Consider the following 5,876-nt stretch of genomic DNA (forward strand, 5'->3'; position numbering starts at 1 on the left):
GTGTGCTTCACTGCTTTGCAATCAGATTGGTCTGTCAGTCAAACAGAGCTAGAAATGCAATGTGCCAAACTTGCTGTGGACAGGAACTACGCTGCTTGCTTGAGTTTTGAAATGGTGAGTAAATTTTGGAAGCATAATCACTTAATTCTGCTTCTAGGGAGAGGGATTTTCCTCACCCCTATTTACAGATTGCTATATACAAATGCACATAACTTTATGAAGGAAAACGGGAAGTAAAGAGCAACACCCTGTGCTAAATTAGAGGGGTTTTTTTTCTTGTGGCCATTTAATTTGCGTTAAACCTGCCTTTCCCAGTGTGCTTTGGGGTTTCAGCTATTTGGGAATCATTTCAGCTGACTTTTTGCAGTGAAAACGTGAAGATGGGGACAAGTGACCAACACCCTGGGAAGGGCTGTGGGTGTGCCTGGGTCGGGAGCAAACGGTCAGGGCTTATCTTCTCCTGGTTTGAGGCCCGGTTTGGCAACACCACCACAACATTCCAGTGCAGGATCCGTGCCCCAGGGAAGGGCTGCACAGCTGCCCCCAGCCCCAGCCTCTGCATCAGCAGCGGTGGGCGGGTGGAACTCACCTATTTCCAGATTCAAATCCCTTTGTTTGTCACTCCTGCTCATTTCTAGGCACTGAAAGCTCATTTCAGCTGTTCAGAGATAGCACTAGCTGGTCCATGGATTTAAGGAAGCAGCCAGACTTTGGGAATGTGTGTTGCCATTCTAGCCTTGTCCAACGAGGGGGCACAGGGGGACAGGACAAGGACAGGCAGTTGTCACCGGCCCTGTGCTCGTGGGCTGCAGGGGACACCTGCACTGAGGAGGAAATGGAAATGGAAATAGAAAGGGTTAGGTTGCCCAGAGAGGTCATGACTCACCATTCCTGGAAGTGTCCGAGGCCAGGTTGGACAAGATTTGGAACAACTTGGGCTTGTGACAGGCATTCCTGCCCATGGCAGGGGGGTGGAATGGGATGAGCTTTAATGTCCTTTCCTTAAACCCAAACCATTGCAGGGTTCTAAAGCCTTATTCCTCTGGTCCAGGCTCCAAGCCTTGAGGCTGGCCTCTCTTGTGCTGTGTGCCACGCCTGCTCTGCCAGGGGAGAGTGGGGAGCAGGGGACAGCCCTCGGAGAAAAGCTTTGGGGGTCTTTTTTTGCTTGAAGCCAGCCCTTGTACATCCAGCCCCGTGTGAATCCTGCTCTGATCGCATGCACGGAAAATTTCAGTATAAAATATATAGTTATAAAAAAAATACTTCATGCAAAATTAAAACACCTTTCCCAGTGGGACATGGTCTTATTGTCAACCCTTCCCAACAGTGTTCAAGGAATTGTCACTCTGATGGCAGCTGGACCCCAAGGGGAGCTCTGCTGCATCTGGCCTGGGCCAGGAATCATTGCTTTCATTCCCTTTTTTTCTGCACTACTTAGGGCTAAGAGCTGAAATAAAGCAGAGAGACTTTAATTTGCAGAATCAATCCTTTCCTGGCGGCGCTTCGTGATTTCTTGGAGCTCCGACTCCCCTCTGCTTTTCTGGAATGGAAACAAAACAGGCAGTTTGGATTTGAACTTCAAGCTGCAGTTAAGTGACAGTATTTAATTAATGCTGTAAAAGTAGAGCTAGTTTCAAAGAGATAAGTGATATCAGTAAAAAGCAGATTAATTAGTGGAAACAGGGGGATCTTACAGATTTGCTCAAAAGACACTTCGGAATTTTTACGTGTGTTTTATTGCTGGTGTAGGTTTGGTTGCATTTTTTTTCCCCACAATTGTATTTTTTAAAATGCCTGTTTAATGAGCTATCTGACGCTGCTGGTACAGCCCCCATTCCAGCAGGAATTATCCAGAAAAATGCTTACCTCCAGCTGGTTTTTCTCCACTGTGATCTTGCTGTAGACTCTGTTTCCCTCATCACCGCACACCTTCTTCAGCTCCTCTCTGTTGAGGGAGAAGAGCTGAGCTCCGGTGAGGATGCCCAGGTGTTCCACGGTCCTGGGGAGACACAAAGTAGGGAGGTGACAATTGTGCTGCACGTGGCCTCGTGCCAGAGGTGAGGAGTTGGAGATGGGAGGCCAGGAGCTGCAGTGGGACCATATCACGGGGCCCTGGGGCTGTTCCAAGGTGGCAGCTGCAATTCCAGTAGCATTTCAGGCCTTGGATTTAGTTAGTTAACTGTTTATCTCCAAGAAAATATTTATACCAGAGAAAGGGAGTGACTTTGGGCTCTGAACATTCTGGTTATAGAGCCTGGATTGAACAGGGTTGAAATCTAATTTGCAACACAGGCTCTGTAAGTAAATCCAAGTGGCTTGTCCCAGGTGAGATGGTGCCGGTGGCCTCCCCCGCTCCTTCTCCAGGGAAGGACGAGCATTGCATGTGGCAATAGGGCAAATCTTACTCTTTGCTGAATGACTTGGCCTCCAGCCAGGCTTTGACTTCTTCAGTGCTGGATTCAAAGGTGAGGGGCACGAAAACTTGCTGAGGCTTTTCCACTTTGAAATTCCTGTGGGGAGGCTGAATTTTATTGTTTGTGATCTTCTTTAGCAGCTCGTCGTTCAGCTCATCCGTTTGGTGAATAAGTTCTGTAGAAACAAGTAGGGAATGAAAGCAAGTCTTCAGTCAAAAATGCCATTAAATGTTTGTGGGGAAACTGTAAGGCAAATGGGGATGTGGCTCAACATTCTTATTTAAATTCAGCCCAGAAAAGTGATTCCCATTTTCCTGTGCCCCTGTGTTGCCATTTATTTTGCTCCCATCACCCCTTGGCTGTTGCCTGATGTGGAAGCACAGTTCTGTGAGAATCTACAATTGGAGGTTTGGAATTGAGACCTTTTCAGTCCTCTCTGCTGCTTCTAGTCACTAATTTGCTGATCGCAGAGCTCCAGGTTTTGCTCCGCAACAGAACAGAAGCGGCAGGAAGCACAAACTGGGAATGAGCAACACACTCATGATGGGATGAGCTTGAAGGTCCCTTCCAGCCCAGGGCATCCTGTGCTTCTGTGAAAACTCCAGTGACTCTTCATCCAGTATCGCTTTCCCCATGAAACTCCTGAAGACTGTGGAGAATAACTCAGTGATACGAACAGATTTGTGTCCTTGTATTGTGGGGCTTCCTGTCGTCCCAGAAGGGCTCCTGCTTCCAGGAGTGGACAGGGTGGGATAAGGGGTGAGGTGAGCAGGGCCCCTGATCTCTCTCCTGCTCTGTGAGCCCCACAGCATGTGCAGGGTGAGGGAGTGATGCGGATCTCCTGTTTGGCCGGGAATTCTGTGGAACCACATGAAGGAAGCGGCCAGGCGGGCACTGTGTGTGTGCCGGGAGATGAGCAAAAGGAAGTGGGAGAAAGGGATTGACCTGAGCTGTTCCTTAGACACACTTAAACATTTTGGAAGAGAAAGGAAACTCTCTCCTTGGGAGGAGGAGGAGGAAGTTAGAACTGGAGGAAGGAGGCATGGGGTGATCACTTATTGCCCTGCTCGGCCCGGGCCGCCCGAGAGCCCCGGCGGTGTCACAAGCCCCAGGGCTGCTCTCTTGGCTCTTGTCCTGCCTGGAATGGCCTCCAGACACAGTGCTGCTCCATTGCTGTGATCAGTAAAAGGTGCAGGGGAGCCCCTTGGGCAGGTCTGGTCCCCCGAGCGCCCAAACCCAGGGGAGCCCAGAGTGGGACACACACGTGCGTTCTTTGGCGTCCTGTGCAGAGTGGCGCGACAACATCTCACTGCCCCACTTATCCCCGGCGTAGCTGGCAGGCAGCTTGTGGGTTGGGCTGGATGGGCCATAGCCCCTGGGGCTCAGGTCTCCTTTGTACCTCTGGTTAGACTGGTTAGAAAGGGAAAGAAAAGTAAGAATTTTTTTTGGTCGTTTTTAATTTTCTTAAGCTTTCTGCCTCACACCCACGGAGGGACAAACTGCCGTGTTCTCCTTGTGCTGATGTGGGGCTGGGGAGACCTCAGGTGGAGCTGCATGGAAGAAGTTAATTTCTGGGAATGAAGAACCCAAAGCAAAGTCTGAAGTTTGCGCAAGGGAATTCCTAGTTGTGCCAAACGTGTTCGATCTCATTGGAAGGCAGAGCCTCACTGCTCCGTAGCTGGGATGTGAAGCGGGACCACTGCCAAGGGCCTGGAGCGGACTGGAAAGTTTTTTGACGTTTTGATTAAACTAGCAGGGATTTATCCAGAAGCCTGCTGGGCCGCCTTAGGCTTTGCCCAAACGCTGCAATACCAAAATGGGGAAGCAATTCCATGCTTCCCTAGGGTGTTTAGAACACTCCAGCTCCACATTTCTGCAGTGCAAGTTGCAGTATTCAGTTAATTCTCACTTAGATGGTGTTTCCATCTGCCTCCACTCCAGTAACGTGTTCCTGGTGCTGAACTGAACTGGCTGAGGGAAGTGTCCATCTTTAATTTAACCCCCAAGAAAAATCTTGATGTGGAAAAATATGGAAAGCAGGAGGCTGGTGCACAAATAGGAAGGATAGGCCTTATTTGGGAAGACGATCGTAGCAAAATGTGAGTTTTATCATAGGAGACTCAGGAATCTCCTGGCTTTGTCTACTTCTGAAGGTCTGTCCTGATTGGTGCATAGTATCCTAAGAAATCAGGGAGGTCTAATGACAACATTATTCCCAGAGGCAGATTGTGCCCTGCAGCTGATACCAGTCAGGTATTACCTGACTACAGACCTGTTTGAGCTCTTCCAGTTTCACCACATCCAGGATATTGTATGGAACATAACCGGCCTGCCCACTCCGGTTGAGCAACTTCCACCACTGCTTATTATCTTCCAACACCTGAGAGAGGGACAAAAATAAATCTGCTGTGGGAAAATGGGATTTCAGGCATAAACAACCAGGATATAGCGGGGCCGAACCATCCGAAAGGTGAAGTTGCCAGAAGGACATCACTGAGGCCAGGAGCTCTAATCAGATCTGTTGCTCTCAGATGCAATCCAGGACTGAAACTTTTCCTGGAAAGCATCAGAATGTATCGTAAGGATGAACAGGAGAGCACCTCTGCGTGCTGAAGAACTCATAGTTCCTACATAATGTCCCTGTTTCTCCAGACCTTTTTTTCCTAATGACTGAGTTTCTGATGTCTTTTTGCATTAAAATAAATAATTAAATAAATAAAAAGCCACATTTTGCAGAGAAACCTTTTCCTCAGGTCACAGATCAGTGTCAGCCCAAGTCACGTCCCACCTTGTCCAGCTGCCAACAGTGCTGCAGTAAGAGAAAGGTTATGAGAAAGGTGCTTTTCAGAGAAAACAAATCCTCGTGGAGGAGGAAGTGGTGATAAGGAACCGACCCAGCGGGGGATGAGCAGGGCTCTAGAGCGAGTTGTTGTCCTCCCTCCTCACTGTGGTTAAAATGGGACCGATGTCTTTGAGCTGAGGAAATGACACAACACAGCACAGGCAGCCTGCTCCAGCTTTGGGTTTGAGCAAAGCTTTGTGTCACTGCTGAGATACCACCAGGGAAAATGGAGTTGGTGCTTGTTGCTATCCCGAGCTCTCTCCTGCCCCTGGGGGACACACCTTTTCCAGGAGCGGTCACGTACCTCCAGGATTTCATCCTTCAGCACCGAGAGCTCACTGGCGTTTCGCGCGGTGAAATCGTAGCGGATTTTGGCAAATCTCTTGGGCACAGCCACCCCCTGGGCCTCGAAATTCCTGCAGAAGAGAAGTGGCCTGAAGTTCATTAACCTGAGCTAGACTGTTGGAAGGACTCTGTGTGGAAGCTGGAATTGTATTAGAGGATCATCATAAACTAAAAATATATGTGACAATGTGGCCAGATTGCAATGAATCTAAAGACAGGACAGGGTTGGCTCGAGCTCACAGAGCTGCTGCCTCCAGTGTAAACTAACCGCCTCG

The 5,876-nt window shown here is 49.1% G+C and overlaps 1 pseudogene across 1 annotated transcript; it reads right to left on the reverse strand.

The window, feature by feature from the left end:
* Positions 1 to 1,468: 1,468 nt before the first annotated feature.
* On the reverse strand, positions 1,469 to 5,672 carry LOC309585729 (epidermal growth factor receptor kinase substrate 8-like protein 2; annotated as a pseudogene). Its single transcript has 6 exons — positions 5,561 to 5,672; positions 4,675 to 4,794; positions 3,677 to 3,824; positions 2,406 to 2,589; positions 1,867 to 1,999; positions 1,469 to 1,540 (listed from the first exon to the last, which is right to left on the reverse strand). The product of its transcript is annotated as an epidermal growth factor receptor kinase substrate 8-like protein 2 (transcript).
* Positions 5,673 to 5,876: the final 204 nt, after the last annotated feature.

This window comes from Coloeus monedula, assembly GCF_965178545.1.
Source record: "Coloeus monedula genome assembly, contig: HAP1_SCAFFOLD_336, whole genome shotgun sequence".
Taxonomy (NCBI): Eukaryota; Metazoa; Chordata; class Aves; order Passeriformes; family Corvidae; genus Coloeus; species Coloeus monedula.